This window comes from Cornus florida, unplaced genomic scaffold (genome assembly GCF_030987335.1).
Source record: "Cornus florida cultivar Cherokee Brave unplaced genomic scaffold, ASM3098733v1 CherokeeBrave_3.0.0_Hap2_Chr02, whole genome shotgun sequence".
Lineage (NCBI taxonomy): Eukaryota > Viridiplantae > Streptophyta > Magnoliopsida > Cornales > Cornaceae > Cornus > Cornus florida.
In genome coordinates, this window is record NW_026775572.1 from 113,613,216 (window position 1) to 113,632,809 (window position 19,594).

A 19,594-nucleotide genomic window follows, 5' to 3' on the forward strand; every position below is an offset into this window, starting at 1 on the left:
AGTAATTCAGTATGACAATGACGCTTTATTACAGATTAACACAAAAATTGTGAAACAGTGACCGTTTGCTACTTTATTTCACAATGAAAGAAAATAAATAAAAAAGTAAATATTAAACAAACAACATCAATGTAATAAAACCCTAAATAAAAGTAAAATATAGGTTGTTTATTCATCAAATTTAATAACTATATTTTTAGCTTCCTTGGAAGTTCTAGTTTAAACTAAATTAAAGAATATTATTGTTGAAGTTCCTTTCAATATGAAGTAATTGCATTGCAATTACATATTCCTAAGGCTGCAATCTGCATCAGAACAAGTGGTGTATATTTATCAAATATAAGCACTATAATTTTAGATATTTCTTTATGTTACTCATTGTGAACTGATGGAGAGACAATGAATGAATTGGTTGAGTTTCCCTTTTCATCCAAATGGCAGGTCTTTGAAATCCCAAAAATTAGAAAGTGTTTGCTAAACAGGGAGAATGGAAAACACAATTAATATACCAACACCATGGGCAAAAGGTGCCAAATAAAAATAAAAATACCATTTACCTTTCTGAAAGATAAAAAAATCTAAATTCAGAATCAAATGAGCCTTAATTAAACAAACCGGAAGCATTAGTCCATAACCCACTAGATGACTGCTGAGTGTTAGTATCAACTGATTTGGAACCATCAACCCAATTTTGATAATGTGTATTTTTATCACATTGCAATGCATTTTCATTAATTTTATTATGTTCTCAATTCCAATAATAATAATAATAATAATAATAATAATTATGTATTGAATTCATTTTTATTTAAAAATTACTAACTATTGTAGTAAAATTTTATTCAATCACAAAAAAATTGAAAAAAAAAAAAAATAGTAAGTTTCAATTTGGTGAGACATTTATTTATTTATTGCAATTTTGGGTGGGTTTAGTCCATGGTCTGGGGTGGCTGGATCCAAAATTTATTTATCAAATCAAACAACTAAAGACTCTGCAATAGGGATACTAGGACTGGATCAGGAAAGTAGCGTTTGAGGCCCAGTGGTTCTGGGCTTGTCAATGCCCACTCCTACAGTGTTTGATGTGGGAGTCCTAGCTAACATCAGTGGTTTTAGAACCTTAGAAATTAGAATAGAATGGAAGCCATAGATAGTTTATATTTATAATTTTCATTTTTTTAATCAGCAAAACAAATTAGCATGTTAAGAATTGATTGGGCCGATTGATTAGCAATTGGTGGCCGGTTTGTCACTTGTGGAAGATTCGCTATCTGCTGCCCCGGGTATTGAGGGTTGTGGATAGTGGATTGTTTCTCCACCTAATATGATTGGCCCTGGGTCAGGAGGTTTTTTTTTACAAGGCCAAGGCCCGAACAGAAACAAGGCTACACACAGAGCCCAAACCAACCAGATTGGCCAAGCTCATAAGCCAAGCCCAAAACCCAACCCAATCTAACAGTTGCCCTAAGACAAATATAGGCTAAAGAAATCCTCCGGTAACGTTTTTTTTTTTTTGTTCGGAAATTCCCTAGACTAATGTTGTCTCAGTCAACATGAACATCCGGGGGTTCCATACGCAGAGGCAGTGCCTTCCAAAATCAATCCGGCTCCGGCGGTAGCCTAATGACGGACTGCGGCAGATCCCAATCAAGAACGATCCTTCACCAAATCCAAGGTACGGTTTAAAACCCTTGTTTGTGAACTTCGTTGATCCTTGAAAGCTCGATTGTTGCGTTCGTTCCATATTATAAAATGGAACGAACCCTGGGTCAGGAGGTTCCTTCCGGAGAAATTATGAGGAAATACCTGTGGCCGTGGTGAATTGTAGGTTGCAGTGGCATATTATAAAATTATTTCTCAACTCAAGTGATGATAAATAAACTTAAACCCATGTCAGCAGTGAAACATAGAGTGCCTGGTACACAAATCACTTACAACATCCTTAATTCAGGAGCTTTTGCATTTTTTGAAAAATAAAAATTGGACATGAGTATCGGATAGTGGATAGAGTGGAATGAAATTTTTTTTGGAAGCCTAAAACCAACATTGGAATCTCTATTATTCACTCCTGCATACCATTCATAGAAACACGTCTCTGAAACTTTTCTCTTTCTGTTGCTACAAACAAAAATCCTTTCAGTGAAATTGATTCCATTGGAGTAGTTGATAAGGTTAGTTGTTGTTGTGAAATGACCCAAATACCACCCAAGTATGATTGAAAAATAATTTCCATAAATGGCAACTTTTTGATTATTCCATAATTTCCATTGTACTTTGTTGTTACAAAGAATTAATTTTACACCTCAATTAATTCCATTGGAGTAGTTGGTAAGGTTAGTTGCGTGTCAAATTGAATACTTTCGATAAGTTCCTAACACCAAATTAAAGGTGTGGGCGGCTTCAATTTTATCTAGGGCTTGGATTAGTGACCCATCCCCATGGTACTACCAAATCTTATCAAGAAGAAAGTTGCCATGTTGGTAAATCAAAAAGTTAAAAGGGGTTATACCAAGAAAGAATTGAGAAATAGAATATCCCGTACATGGGTTTTGTAGATAAAAGGGTAAATTCAAATGGAGTAATCGACTTCACCAAGTGCTGAAATATCTGAATTTAAATAATATGTATGATTTCTTAGTGATATCATGTATTCAGAATTTGTAAATCACTCGAAAGTTCAAAATAACTAGAATGCCCAATAGGCATTGCATATAAACAAAATTGGAATCATTTGAAGAGATAAATAGGTGCACTAGGAAGGTTAATTAAGAAGAATACATCAAAAAAAAAAAAAAGGAATAGTAAATGAAAAAAAAAAGCTCCATTCCTAACATACGAATGATTGATTTCAAGTTGAAAAATACGAATGCTATGTCTCTTACTTTTCTATGTCTTACTTAATAGTGCCATTTGAGCATGATAAGTGAAGAATTGATAGATGCTGTTATCTGATATATACATAAACTTAGCTGATTTCAAACTGTGTCAGTTGTACTTAACTGGAGTTGGGGCTATGGTCGTGATTATCATTTATTGGGAACTATGCCCTCCTATGGCTATATATCATGTGCTATTTCAGTTCTTTCCATGTGTGTTATACATATATTTTCTTTTCTTTGCTACTAAAATTGCAATGTTGGTTGGCACTGGACACTCCAATGCTACAGAAACCGTTTAAGCTTCGGTTATCATGCCGGTGGTCATGTCTTAACTTGGTGTTAGGTTTTTATGGAGTGGTCTGCTTTTGGATGTTATGTGGTTCTATAAGGTTCGTGATGTTTACTTGCTTTTGCTGTTGGATGATCTTGTAATGGAATGTTGGCTTTTTGTTTGCCAGGTTAAAAAAAAAAAAAAAAAGGTTTTTGGAAAAAGCCAAAGGCAATTAAATCAACTAGTTGAAAAAAAGTAAGCTAATAGCTAGGGGCCGGCACTTTGGGTTGTGATAGCTGAAAGAAAAAAAAACAAAAAAACAAAAAAACAAAAATGGGCTGACGAGAACGTGGTTGAGGACAGCATTGACAAAGGAGGGTGGGCAGTGTACAAAGTCTCAAATTTTCACTTGGCATGACTTGTATATTTGACTGAATTAAGTATATTTTTTATACTATTATAATGATTCCCCACTATATATATATATTGCTTTATCTTGCCTTGTTACCCATTGCAGTGAATTGGTGGATAGATGTCATTCATACATTAATAAATCATATTCATATATGTCATTCCCATATTAATAAATCACAATGAATGATTTATTTTAACTGATGTATATTTCAATTCAAAATGAAATATATGAATGCAATTTAAGTAAATGTTATAATAAGAATTGAAAATTATGTAATAGTGCTCAATAATCTATTTATAATAATAGTGAGGACTTACTCTTTCATGTCTCAAATAGATTAGAAACACATATCAATAAAAACTATATACAATATCACTATATATAAATAACAAAAAAAAAATTGTATTTGTTATCAGCTTCATGGGGGTAAGAACCTCTTACCAGAAATGCCAAATATAAAGAGATTAAAAAAGAGCCTAAAGTCAGTAATTCTGAAATAGGGATGGACTAAGAACCTTTTACCAAAAATGGTAATACTATGCCTATATATGTTGGGTATGTAAGTCATGTATCAACTTTAAAGAAGTGCTTATTTCTGACTTCTAATACAACTCTTCTATTTTGAAGCTCATCTCAAACGAAACCAAGAGAGAATTTTGTGTCCGTTGCTTTCACAGTGACCAAGAGAGAATTTAGTATTCTGAAGCTCATCTCAAAAAAAAAAGAAGTGCAGAGAACTTGTGAAGATATGGACCATGTAAGTGTCATTCTCTCATCTAAATTAACTCTTTGATTTTTTAACACGATTATTGCTTTTTTCTTTCACATATTTGGACCAAATGTAGCAATATTTTGCTGTCAATCTTAACTTTTCACTCTGTAATCTTAAACTTACCTTTGAAATTGCTGCTTCAACTACATATCTATGTGTAGTTAAATTCTTAAGTGAGTTTATAATGATGATCATGTTAAAAAACCAAGAGATAATTGGGTTATAAGCCTATAAGATCTCCATATATAATCTATATTTAACCCATATATAACCCAAAGATTGATCACAAACACGATCATCTTTACAAACTCACTTAAGAATTTAAGCACACATAGATATGTAGTTGAAGCAGCAATTTCAAAGGTAAGTCTAAGATTACAAAGTGAAAAGTTAAGATTGACAGCAAAATATTGCTACATTTGGTCCAAATATGTGAAAGAAAAGAGCAATAATCATATTAAAAAATCAAAGAGTTAATTTAGATGAGAGAATGACACTTACATGGTCCATATCTTAACAAGCTCTTTGCACTTTTTTTTTTAGATGAGCTTCATAATACTAAATTCTCTCTTGGTCACTATGAAAGCAACGGATACAAAATTCTCTCTTGGTTTCGTTTGAGATGAGCTTCAAAATAGAAGAGTTGTATTAGAAGTCAAAAATAAGCACTTCTTTAAAGTTGATACATGACTTACATACCCAACATATATAGGCATATTATTACCATTTTTGGTAAAAGGTTCTTAATCCATCCCTATTTCAGAATTATTGACTTTAGGCGGTTTTTTAATCTTTTATATTGGCATTTCTGGTAAGAGTTTCTTACCCCCATGAAGCTGATAACAAAGAAAACAGATCATTTACAATAATTTTTTTTTGTTATTTATATATAGTGACATTGTATATAGTTTTTATTGATATGTGTTTCTAATCTATTTGAGACATGAAAGAGTAAGTGACCACTATTACATAATTTTCAATTCTTATTATAACATTTTCTTAAATTGCATTCATATATTTCATTTTGAATTGAAATATATATAAGTTGAAATAAATTCATTATGATTTATTAATATGGGAATGACATATACGAATATGATTTATTAATGTGAGAATGACATCTATCCACCAATTCACTACAATGGGTAACAAGGCAAGATAAAGCAATATATATATATAGTGGGGAATCATTATAATAGTATATAAAATATACTTAATTCAGTCAAATATACAAGTCATGCCAAGTGAAAATTTGAGACTTTGTACACTGCCCACCCTCCTTTGTCAATGCTATCCTCAACCACGTTCTCATCAGCCCATTTTTTTTTTTTTTTTTCATTTTCTGCTATCACAGCCGGCTTTTTTTCAACTAATTGATTTAATTGCCTTTGGCTTTTTCCAAAAACATTATTTATTTATTTTTATTTATAACCTGGCAAACAAAAAGCCAACATTCCATTACAAGATCATCCAACAGCAAAAGCAAGTAAACATCACGAACCTTATTGAACCACATAACATCCAAAAGCAGATCACTCCATAGAAACCTAACACTAAGGGCCCGTTTGATTTCCTACTTCAGCGTTGAATGCAAAAGATGGTAAGTGATTTTTAAAAATAAGTGCGTTTGATAAAATTTTAGGAAACCGCTTAATATGGTAGGTACCTCTTAAAAGAGGCCAAAATTTTTAGCGAGAGGTTTGCTTATCGCTTATCGCTTATTGCTTATCGCAGAAGACGGTAAGTGATTAAGTTTTAAAACTATTTTTTTACTGACTACTCTACCCTCAAATAATCACGCTCTCTCATCTAGACTTCTCTTTGCAATTTCTTTAAAATTCTCTTTGCGATTTCTATCTGCATCTGGAAATAGAGTGAGTTCTCTCGTTGAAAAACTCTTCCATATATATTTGGTTGCTTGTTACTTTTTTTTTTTTTTTTTTTTTTTTTACTTTTACATTATAGAACAAATTCTTTAAAAAATATATAATTTTACCAAATTCCCAAAATAATAATTCTACGTATTATATTATAAACACGTCTCTTTGGTTACCTATTCAAATTGATTTAACACCAGTATTTATATAATAGAATTCTATTTCTAGATTAGAATTATTTTTCACCTACTTTCTTTAATATTTTTAACATCCTTTTCGATACCATACATAAATATTATATTATTCAAAGCCCATATATTTTAAATTTTCTGTCACTTATTTATATAATAGAATTCATTCCTGGATAAGAATTTTTTTTCACGTACTTTTTTCGTAACACCCTTTTCAATACCATACATAAATATTATGTAATCAGAAATCAATATATTTAAATTTTACTTTCTTTAATCTTTGTAACACCTTTTTCGATATCCTACCTAACAATTTAACAAATGTTATGTAATCCAAAACCCATATATTTTAAATTTTACTTTCTTTAATCTTTGTAACACCTTTTTCAATATTCTACATAAATGTTATGTAATCCAAAATCCATTTATTTTAAATTTTCATCAATTATTTATATAATATAATTCTATTTCTAGATAAGAATTTTATTTTTTTTATGATTATTTGACATTATTATTCATTGTTAAATTGATATATTTCATTGAGTGAATTAATGTGGTTATTTTATTAATATTTTTATATTATAAATATAAAATTGTTATGAGTACCATATATTGACGGCAAAAATGTAATCTGTACAACTTTCAAACTTCAGCTTTTGTATATAACAAACAATCTTTATGAATTCAGTACTTAAAATTAAAACATTATCAAATGGGTTTTCAAATTAATATATTCAGTACTTAAAATTTCAGTGCTTAAAATTCAATACTTAAGATTTTTAGTGCATAATTTTCAATTTTATCAAACAGCACCTAAGTTAAGACATGACCACCGTCATGATAACTAAAGCTTTAACGGTTTCTGTAGCACTGGATTGTCCAGCGCCAACCAACATTGCAATTTTAGTAGCAAAAGATTGAGACGAGTCCGAGGTAAAGGAGTCCGTCACTTGCGCCCCTGTCCTTCTAGACAAAGCTGAATTCGTACCCACTAATCCACTTGGCGGACTCAGATCTGCCATCTTACTCACTGCACTTGCCCCCACACCTTTAAGTATCTTATCCCCCTCAAGTCTATGTGTATAAGAACCACTGGAGATAGATTGACGACGTTTACGGCCCTTACGAACCGGAGAAGATCCTTGACTATTAGATGTGGCAGAGGAATCAAATCTATTCCTTTTACCCTTACTTGACTTCGCCTTCCCCTTCTTCCAATTCTTCAACATTTGATCCCAGTGTTCCAATGGCAATATCCTGCCTTTAATAGGAGGCGTAACCTGAGCACAATTCACAGCCTCATCATACTGCATTGAAGCCACATGGCTTTGAGAAGAACCCGGAAGCACTCCCCCTTCGAGCACAGGAAATTGTTCCCTAACAGGATTAAAGTCCTCAACCACCCTTTTTCCTTGAGGATCCACAACAGTCAAAGTTTGTTATCAATAGCCCCCGTGGATCCCTCCCCATGACCATCCCCACTAGCACCCCGAGTCGGGTCACCAACACTCGATAAAGCAACCACTGTAGGTAGTAAAGGAAGCACCTGATGAAACCCTGGTGCCCATGAAGGACTCCCAAATATCCCACGAGAGTCAATAGGCCATCATTGAAGTTGACGAGACATAGAGGAAGTATTAGGATTACCTAGGTCCTCAGCCCTATCCGAATCAGTGTCGTAAACATACAACCACTTTTTACTTAAGTTGTCACCCCGAGAATCACCCATGTCTTTCTCTGGGTGCCAAAGATCCTTCCCAATAAAGCCTTCAACCCCTAACCATCCTCCATACTCTTTTAAATCCATTAGAGAAGAAACCGTCTCTACTGTGCATACTTTCCAGTGATGTCAAATAATACCACACGTATAACAAAAGAGGGCAACTTTTTATACCTTACTTGAGTCCTCGATTCAACCCCAGTAGGACTGTTAACACAACATGACGGCAAATGGGCTGCAAAATGTCACTCCACTTTAGGTCGCAAGACATGACTATCCGCAACAACCTTTTTTGTACCATCAACCATACTCTTATCGCGTAACTCAACCTTTAAGCACCTCCCAAAAGAGGCTACAATCCGTTGTCCCACCTTCTTTGAAAAGAGATTCGCCTTAACATCCAAAATCTGGACCTAGAATGGGGACCCCTGGAACAGAGCTTTAGAAATCAACAGCCCCTCCTCCCACGCCTTAATCACCACCATGTGCCCATCAAACAACCACGGGCAGCCATGAAGAACATTGTGACGAACAAGAGCATCCGGAATAATTAATTGGAATAAGTTTGTCGCCACTTTAAACACTTGAAGTCGCTGTGGAAGGATATTCTGATGTTTGTCTTTTGGCCACAACTTGTTAAATAATTTACCAAAAGTAAATTTTACCCCTACAAGAGTAATGGTTTTAGATGTCCAGACTTTAGCAAAAAGACTACCATTACAAACCTGAACCCCTTGAGCAGTGTCTTCTTCGGATAGCTGAATGGGTTCCTTCTCAGCCATAGTTTTTTTCCTGAATACTCAGTCGTAGTTAACGTCAAGCCCCTGCACTGATCAAGGACACCTTGCTCCATCACGCCCTCAGGCGAAGAACCCAGACAAAGAAAAACGATAAACAGAATCACACACTACCGTGGATACAGAGAAAAGAAAATATATGTATAACACACACATGGAAAGAACTGAAATAGCACATGATATATAGCCATAGGAGGGCATATTTCCCGAGAAATGATAATCATCACCATAGCCCCAACTCCAGTTAAGTACAACTGACACAGTTTGAAATCAGCTAAGTTTATGTATATATTAGATAACAACATCTATCAATTCTTCACTTATCATGCTCAAATGGCACTAGTAAGGAAGACATAGAAAAGTAAGAGACATAGCATTCGTATATTTCAACTTGAAATCAATCATTCGTATGTTAGGAATAGAGCCTTTTTTTTTTCATTTACTATTCCCTTATTTTTTTTTTTTATTTTTTTTTTTTTTGATGTATTCTTCTTAATTAACCTTCCTAGTGCACCTATTTATCTCTTAAAATGATTCCAATTTTGTTTATGTACAATGCCTATTGGGCATTCTAGTTATTTTGAACTTTCGAGTGATTGACAAATTCTGAAGACATGCTATCAGTAATAAATCATACATATCATTTAAATTCAGATATTTCAGCACTTTGGTGAAATCGATTACTCCATTTGAATTTACCCTTTTATCTACTAAACCCCATGTACGGGGTATTCCATTTCTCAATTCTTTCTTGGTAGAACCCCTTTTAACTTTTTGATTTACCAACATGGCAACTTTCTTCTTGATAAGATTTGGTAGTACCATGGGGATGGGTCACTAATCCAAGCCCTAGATAAAATTGAAGCCACCCACACCTTTAATTTGGTGTTAGGAACTTAAGAAAAGTATTCAATTTGACATGCAACTAACCTATACCAACTACTCCAATGGAATTAATTGAGGTGTAAAATCAATTCTTTGTAACAACAAAATACAATGGAAATTATGTTATCACAGGATTCTAGCTTGAAACAACAGGAGGGAGTTGAGGAGCAGGTGGTGGGGGAATAGTAGAAGAACAAGGCAGGGGTGCATGGTGAATAGATCGAGAGGAGGCTAGGTGTTAGCGGGACGATGGATAGGTGGTGGAGGAGGGGGAGGAGCTTGTTTTCTCTTTACTCAAAAGATTCAACTGCAAAAATTAATAAAAATTGTTTTATCTTTAAAATAAATAAAATAATAAGTAAATAAACAAAAATATCATGACTTGAACAAAGAACAAGAAATTTTACTAATGGACAAGTATAATACACAACAATGCACACAAGTATTTGGACACTTTATAACACACCCACACCAAAGCTTTGTATATAATTGCTGAACCACACCAGTTTGTGCCGGTGCTTGGAGGGTAGAGGTTGTGAAATGGCTTTGAGGGTATGCTTGAGTTTGTATATCTTTGTAGGTGATGGTGTCCATTGAATGAAATCATTGTGTCTTCATTATAGGCTTATGTTTAGGCTTTTGTTTAGGGATTTGATTTTTTTCTTGATTTGATTTTTATTCTCTTTCCATATTTATAATTTTCCACTTGTATATAATTTTCCGTTCACTATAATAACAACCGATGGTGAGAAAAGAAATATCAGAAAGAAGAGATGGGTTACCTGTCATGTGATCGGATGCCCCTGAATCAATGATCCAAGGTAGATGAAGCATGGAGACACGTATTACTTGAAGTAACGATGGTAGCGATGCAGGAGGGCTAATTTGCACGCTCATGCTTTACCAGAAAATCATAGTCGGCTTTGGAGAGAATGACTTGTTCATTCACAGGAGTGGGAGTAGTCTCCTCCGAAAGGGAAGCTTGATTAACCCAAGCTGGCTTGCCATGACGAGCCTAGCAAAAGTCAACAGAGTGATTGTTTTGGCCACAATGAGTACACTTCTTGCTGCCGCAACCCCCTCTATCGCCACGAGTACCACGGCCTACGTTGGAAGGACCTCTGCCCTCTTGCCCTCCACGGAAAGTATCATGTTGCTCAGTAGGAACAACAAGAGCAGAGTGGTTGTCCTTCTCAATCACAAGGGCATGAATAGATGCTCTTTGAACTCAACAAGAGCATAAGTCTCACCTGCCGTGGGTATCTCCTTGCCAGACAAAATCTGCAAACTGATCGAAGCGAGTTCGGGTTTAAGTGCAATAAAAATTTTACCACCCGAAACTCCTTCCTGTGCCATTTTTGTTGTTCTATGTTTGTAGTCAATGGTTAGTAGACATTCAATTCTTCCCACACGCCCTTCAGTTTTGAGTAATAATCTTCAACAGAACGATCTCCCTGCTAGTGATTAAAAATATCCTTATACAACAGATAAATACGAGAAATATTTTTCTCTGAAGAATACATGTTTGTGAGATTTTCCCAAATATCTTTGGCAGATTCTAGGAATGACACGTTGTTGAAGATCTCAGGCTCCAAGCTGTTCCATAACCAAGTCATAATATAACATCTTCTTTCTCCCAAGCCTCAATAATCTTTTCATCACTGGTGGGTTTGGTTGATTTAACATATGACAGTTTTCCTTGAGCCCGTAAGAACACCTCTACGGCTCGAGACCATTGAAGGTAGTTTGAGCCTTTCGGTTTGGTGCTAGTGATTGACCTAATAAGATAGGTTTCCTTGGTATCCATCACAAGAGCTGCCGAACAAATGAGATATAGTAGCGAGCGGGAGCCGAGATAAGAGAACCAAGATCTAGCTGAGATAGACCCGAGAGAAATTATAGAGGAGAGAGCTGAGGAGGGATCCGAGAGAGATTATTGAGACGAGAACTGAGATCACCGAGAAGAGATTGCTGAGAGAAAGCCGAGATGGAATCAAGATCGGAGAGTCTGAATTAGACTAAAGAAAAAAAAAAAAAAATTAAAAAGGGATCGATTTATGCTCTAATACCATGTTGAGAGAGAGAGAGAGAAAGAGAGAGAGAGAATGTATGAAATCGTATATATTATTGAGTGAGTAATACAATAATACAAAGATCTAGCCGAGATAAACCCGAGAGAAATTATAGAGGAGAGAGCCGAGGAGGGATCTGAGAGAGATTGCCGAGACGAGAACTGAGATCACCGAGAAGAGATTGCTGAGAGAAAGCCGAGATGGAATCAAGATCGGAGAGTCTGAATAAGACTAAAGAAAAAAAAATTTAAAGAGGGATCAATTTCTGCTCTAATTCCATGTTGAGAGAGAGAGAGAGAGAGAATATATATGAAATCGTATATATAATTGAGTGAGTAATACAATAATACAATAGTGTTTATATAGGAGAGGCTACGGGAGTAGGTAAGTGGAGAACAAGTAAACCCTATACATGGTAATTCTATATATGGCAATGAGGAGTAGGCGACAACTCATACAATACTGTTGTACAACACACTTCAAACTAACTTTCTTTCTAAAACTTTCTTAAAATCCCCAAGTGCCTTGCTTATATAAAAAAAAATGATGGCGTGTCCCTGCCGTGTCCAAATATATATGGTGTGTCCGACGCATGTCCATGCGGTGTCCGAATATTCAAAAAAATAAAAAATATCCAAACATGTTTTTTGGTGTGTCTGACGCGTATCCGTGTCCAACACGGATTCTTTGCCTTTTTAGGCGTGTCCGTGCCTCCTAGGTTCCAATCTTAGTTTCAAGGAGTCCAACACAATTAAGATGATTTTCCATCAAGAAGTTTTTAATTTCTCTTTGTCTTGAGGGATTGTTCACCCCACATTCCAAGCAGCAAAAATTGTTACTTTGTTGGGGTTTGTAGGTCCTCAAAGAACCTATTATAAGCCTTTTTGGATGCAGACTGAGCTGCCTTAGCAACTCTTCTAGCATTATTTCTCAATTACTTTCTCTCCTTAGGAGTGATTCTTGACTGACCATCAAGTGCAGTACAGTCATTCTCAGAAACAGTGAAGTATGTCAAAGGAGCTTTTCCATTTGAAGTTTTAATGGTGATTTGGCCCTCCTTAGATGCATGGCATAACAGGACACTGAATCTGTTAGAGGACTGGGATGATGAAGATTTAGAGGATGAACACTTGTTAGAAATAACATGGACCCGTGGTGCAGGATAATCATTGGATGTAATCATTGCCCCACTGGCACATGTCTTTTGGCACTGGAATGGGATCCAGGGTTTGATGGTGAGGTTTGAGGAACTGGGAGTGGTGGAATAGGCTGAAGAGGGTTCCACTCACAGGTCATGGTACAACAGATGTGTCCTTCTGTTGGAAAGAAGTATTGTTAAGCAGGGGTAGGTCCATACCATCAGAAACAGATGTGGCCTTATGGTGGGAGGATGGATTCTCAAGGTTAGCTAGTGTGCCCTTAACAATATCAAGAACAGGGGACTTCTTTTTTACCTGAGTTCACTGCCTCAGAGGTTGTCCCTTATTTGGTTGTTGAATTGGCGCCCAACATTTGGTAGATTTATTGCATTTTGAATCTGGATGATTAAAACAATTGAATATCATGCAAGACTGTGGTTTCCATTGGTATGTAACACCAATATTTATGAACTTATCCTTACTCACTTTCAATAAGACAGAATCACTCAGCTCCTGAGATGCTTTTACCTCAATGCAAATCCTAGCATAGGAAAGCCTTTTTTTGGTCTCGGTCATACTTTTTTTTTTTTTGGTCTCGGTCATTTTGATCAGCAGAGAGTGGTGTGTCAACGGCACTAACAATACTGCTTAGGCCTTTGTTAGTCCATGGACCCTCATCTAACACATTAACACATGCCTGCAATCAGTTTCATTTCTAAAATTGAAAATTAGAAAGCTTGATGCAATTCCAACTGTGTCCACTAGGCCTTTAGAAGTCCATAGATTTTTAGCAATGGTACTGACCGATTTAAAATGAAGATTCTTCTGGAGAAAGAAGCCAATAAGGCAGCTTTTTCATTCCAGAGTGCCTTCAGTTTTAGTACATAGTGGTGGATCCACGTAAGTCCTGCCATTATTGGTAACTGGCTGAAGAAATTCAAAATGGAGTTTGGAAGGGGCTTTAACATGAGACCAGAGAGGGGGAGTAAGGGTGGTCTAGGAAAGGGATGGGTGTGATGTGTCAGGAGGTGTGATCAGAGATGGTGGCAGAGAGTCCTGCTGGGTAGGCGGTAAGGCTGGGTGAGACATACCAAGCCCCCATGGTGGTTAGGTGTCTCGAGATTTGGGAAAGAAAGGTTGTTCACAATGGGAAGGGGTTGGTCAGAGAGAGCCTTAGCATGAACACATTCAGTGTATGTGCAGCAGCATAATGAGAATTTAAAGTGTCTTGTAAATGAGAGATTACCTTCAAAAGCTTGTTAATTTTCTTTTGCAGCTCAATAGGATGCTTGAAATCTTTATAGATCTGAATCTGTCGTCAAAGAAGTTTAATCTGGTTCCTTAAGCTCTTGGGAGAGTTTAATTTTTGCTCGTGGTGTGATGCAGATTTCTTAAGCCACATGCAATTCAAGAAGCCACAAGAAGAACCCAGAAGCTGGAAGAAGATGCTAGAAGCAACCAGCCACCGCCATGGAAGGTGCTGTGAAGAACCATCCAGTATAATTCAACCTTGACAGGTTTTACTCGTTTTGAACACTTATTTACTGCCTATAAATAGATTGTATCATATGAAGATATAGTAATATATGCACCTTTAATTTTTAGTTAATAACTAAAAATTAACTCACTCACTAGCCTTTTGAACTTTTTAATTGCTTTTGTAAACTTTGAATACATGTAACATGCAATTAGCTTTGCTTTTGTAAGCTATCCGGTGCCTGGTCATACAAGAACTCGAGATATCCAATAAGCATGAAGGCCTCAGAGATGCCATGAAGGGCGGACTATGGCACAAGCCAGAAGACAGTGATAGACCGGGGCATAGTCCGCCCTTCATGGCATCTCTGAGGCCTTCATGCTTATTGGATATCTCGAGTTCTTGTATGACCAGGCACCGGATAGCTTCCAAAAGCAAAGTTAATTGCATGTTACATGTATTCAAAGTTTACAAAAGCAATCAAAAAGTTCAAAAGGCTAGTGAGTGAGTTAATTTTTAGTTATTAAAAAAATTAAAGGTGCATATATCACTATATCTTCATATGATACAATCTATTTATAGGCAGTAAATAAGTGTTCAAAATGAGTAAAACCTGTCAAGGTTGACTTACACTGGATGGTTCTTCACGGCACCTTCCATGGCAGTGGCTGGTTGCTTCTAGCATCTTTTTGCAGCTTCTGGGTTCTTCTTGTGGCTTCTTGAATTGCATGTGGCTTAAGAAATTTGCATCACACCACGAGCAAAAATTAAACTCTCCCAAGAGCTTAAGGAACCAGGTTAAACTTCTTTGACGACAGATTCAGATCTATAAAGATTTCAAGCATCCTATTGAGCTGCAAAAGGAAATTAACAAGCTTTTGAAGGTAATCTCTCATTTACAAGACACTTTAAATTCTCATTATGCTGCTGCACATTCATTGAATGTGTTCATGCTAAGGCTCTCTCTGACCAACCCCTTCCCATTGTGAACAACCTTTCTTTCCCAAATCTCGAGACACCTAACCACCTGTGTTACCTGGACTCGTCGTTTCCGGCAAGGGTGTCCGTGTCGACACGACACAACACGGACTCGGGATATGCGTACGACCTTGTACGGTCAAGATCGGACACGGCCGTTGAAGAAAACCCTTGTTTCAGTGGTCGGAAATTACTGGTTTCGCCGCGATTTTCAGGAAGAAGGTTTTGGAGAAGATGAGGTTCTTCACGCGTTGGTTTTGCATAGAAACCTACCCAATTTGGCGCGTCTTGTTCACGTTCTCACGCGTAAACAAATTTCAGCCGACAGCTGCCTCATTGAGAAACGTGTGTATATATATATGGTAGTAGTATATGTATATGGTAGTATATATATATATAATAATAATAAAAATTATGGTTAGTGGGTTACCAGCTGTAACCCACTCACCAGAATTATGTTGACCGTTTTAAGATAATTAGATAAGTATAAATTTACATTTTTAACCTTATAATTAAACCTTTTGTTGCGTTTTTGCCCCTTCAAAAGATCTGAGTGTTCTTTTCTTTCTTCCCTCTTGTGTGTGTGTGATTTTTGACAAGAATAACCCTATTTATTATTGATAAGGCAGAGACTATCGTCTATGGTGGACCGGTGGTTAAAGACTTTGGTTGTGCTAGGAGAATGATACTCACGTGGGATCTGCCTGATTCCTTCATACGGCCGCCGGCAGAGCCTCCAGACTGATGAGCACGGTGCGGCTAGTGCGTCACCTGCGTCGCCACTTGGAACCAGATGATCTTTGGCTTAGACTTCTTTAGTTTAGGAAACCCTAGACTGAATACGTCTTGATCCATCTGTAAGGCCTTATGGGCTGTTTAACTTATGGGTTGGCCCATTGGTTGAGGCTTTGGCCTGCTGTAAATTGTTTCTTTCAATACAATACATTTACCTTCCCAAAAAAATAAAAAATAAAAAATAAAACCTATTTATTACTCTTGCTTTGTAAGTTAAAACAATTATGTAATTTTGTATTCATGGAAAATATTATCTCCAGTTTTATTTTATTTTCTTTTTTGTTTTTCCCTCTCTGTTTTTTTCAAGAGTTTATGTTGCCGGCCAGCAGTGCAAGAAACACTGTGAGATTACCCAACACTGTGGGTCGCTTTTTGTCCATTAAAATAATAATTTAGACAAGGTTATTTTTGAGCATTGGGCTTTGTACATTATTTTACCACCATCAATACAACAAAATATATACAAATTTGTTACAATAAAATACACAATAGTTTATAACTTTACATGTATACTTATTTATTAATATTAATGCTTGTTTTTAAAAAAAATAAAGGACAATGATCAAAAGATAAGACTATCTTACTAATAATTGGGTATATGAGATTTAAATAGAAAAGAAACTTAAGTAATATAAATTTAATTTTTTGTTTGTAGGATATTTATACCCTTAAACATGATTAATGAGTACTAAGAAAATTATATAATTTTCTTAGTAATAAGTGGGTGTACGTGTAAGCTACCGAGCTTCAAATATGGGATAAAAAGTTAATTAATTTAAATAAAATGTATATAATATTTTTTAGAATATTTATAAACCTAGCTCAAACATGATTAGTAATTAATGTGAAATTAGTTTACTTTCAATATTTTTTATATGGAAGTTATATAAAAAAGGCATAAGTATTTATTTACCCTTTTTAATGGATCTATGAGATTTAATTATGGAAAAAACCTTTTATTATTTTCTCATATTAGTTGTCCATTTTAAAAAGTCAAAACAAGTAATTATATAAATAATTACACATTAAATTATTTATTTTATTTACAAAAATATTAGAATAAAATTAAGTATTTAACTAAAAAAAAAAAGCTTATATTTAAGCATTTAACTATATAATTCAACACATGGAATTAAGAAGGTTACACTTAGTACAGTGATTCATATACAAAAATATTAGAATAAAATTAAGTATTTAACTAAAAAAAAAGAAGCTTATATTTAACCATTTAACTATATAATTAAACACATTGAATTATATTTGTCCTAATTAAACACATTGAATTAAGGAGGTTATAATAGTATAGTAATCCTACATGACTATATAATTAAATACATGAAATTAAGGAGGCTATACTAGTATAACGATCCTATATAACTATATAATTAAACACATGAAATTAAAAATCTCATACTAGTTTAGTGATCCATATATAACTATATGGTTAAACACATTGAATTAAGGAGGCTAAAGTAGTATAGTAATCCTATATGACTATATAATTAAAGACATGGAATTAAAAATCACACACTAGTATAGTTATCTATATATAACTATACAATCAAACACATTGAATTAAGGAGGCTATACTAGTATAGTGATCCTATATAACTATATAATTAAACACATGGAATTAAAAGTTAACTAACAAGACTATAGTGATCACTGATCAATTGATAACTATATAATAATTGAACTCACGATACTATAATAATCATTACTTTACTATTGAGACTATGGTAATGAATAGATAAGTATATAGTAATTGAACTTACGAGACTATAGTAATCAATAGTTAACTAATAAGACTATAATAATCACTAATCAATAGATAATTATATAGTACTTGAGAGACTATAGTTATCAATTGAGTTAGATAATGAAATATTTAATTAAGAATAATTGCTTACATTATAGGTAAAGAAATAAAATATTTATTATTAAATTAATGTTGCTAATTCTATACGCTAATTTTGTGACTTCACATCATCATTTAATTAAGAATAATTGCTTACATTTATAGGTAAAGAAATAAAATATTTATTATTAAATTAATGTTGCTAATTCTATACACATCATCACAGATTCACAAGTATGAAAGTTGTTTGAATTTCAACTTAATATATAATATTAGATTTTATATCAATCAAAAGGCCTGTTTGGGGGTGATGGCTTAGTTAGTCATTAAATGCGACTGTGACATATTTTGTGGCTCAAGAAGTGCACCATTCTTACACGCCAGAAGAGCTCCAGCCACCTGCGCCATTTTCATCTTCTCTCTCTTCTTCCTGCACCTACGCCATTTACATCTTCTCTCTCTTCTTCCTGCACCTACGCCTCTCTTCTTTGTGCACCATTTTTATGTTGCTCCAACCTGTATATTTTTTATGTTGCTATTCTATATACTATGATTTGCAAGACTGCAACACAAACAACCCTTGAACAGGTATATATATCTTCTCTCTCTCTCTCCGTATGATTATACAACTGAATCAAGACAGAGTTGTTGGTACTTGCTTACTTGGTAGTTAGTGGCACTTGGCAGTTGGTATTGTTGCTATTGCCTATGGGTAATCTGTTAATGAACTTAGTGTATGACTTTATGATATGAATGATATAATTATGGACCTTATGGTTTTAAAGTTTAAAGTCTTTGAATTCATTATGAAATTCTAAACTCTAAAGTCCTAAGATTCCTAAGTTTCTAACATCTCTGTCTTTAATCTTTATACAGTTCTACTCAACAATTTTGCATTTGTTTATTTTTTTCTATTTTTTCATAAGTTCAATAATTCATAACAATATGTTAATGTCAATATAAATTTCAAATAATATTTCAGCCTTTTCAGGTGCAAACTTTTGAAGTGCAGAGTCTGACTGTGGGCCTGTGGTGTTGTATCTTTATGCTGTGTGACTGAAGAGTGAAGACTAAAATCCGAATCTATGTGGTGCAAGTGTGAGAATTCAGTCAATTGACTCAATTCAATAAGGTACTTATTTAGTTATTTAACTTATTTAACAATTATGAATTAACATAATCTCTTACTTATTTAAGTTATCTTGTTACTTGCTGCCTGCTGCCTTATGCCATGCTTAGTTGCCTATATGATTAAATCTATCAAACTATCACTAATATGATTTTTCATTTTTTAATATTTTGTATGCCGTGTCCAAGTACCCGTGTCCGAATTTTGGACACTTTTATTCCGTGTCCCCGTGTCCTATAATTGAATAGATTGGTGGATCCGACCTCTAGACACCCGTACCCGAGTCCGGGTAACATAGCTAACCTCCATGGGGGCTTGGTATGTCTCACCCAGCCTTAC

General features: G+C 34.8%; 1 pseudogene; it reads left to right on the forward strand.

Moving 5' to 3' along the window:
- Positions 1-1,405: 1,405 nt before the first annotated feature.
- Positions 1,406-19,594, forward strand: part of LOC132295579 (protein NRT1/ PTR FAMILY 3.1-like) — a 41,859-nt pseudogene continuing 23,670 nt past the window's right edge.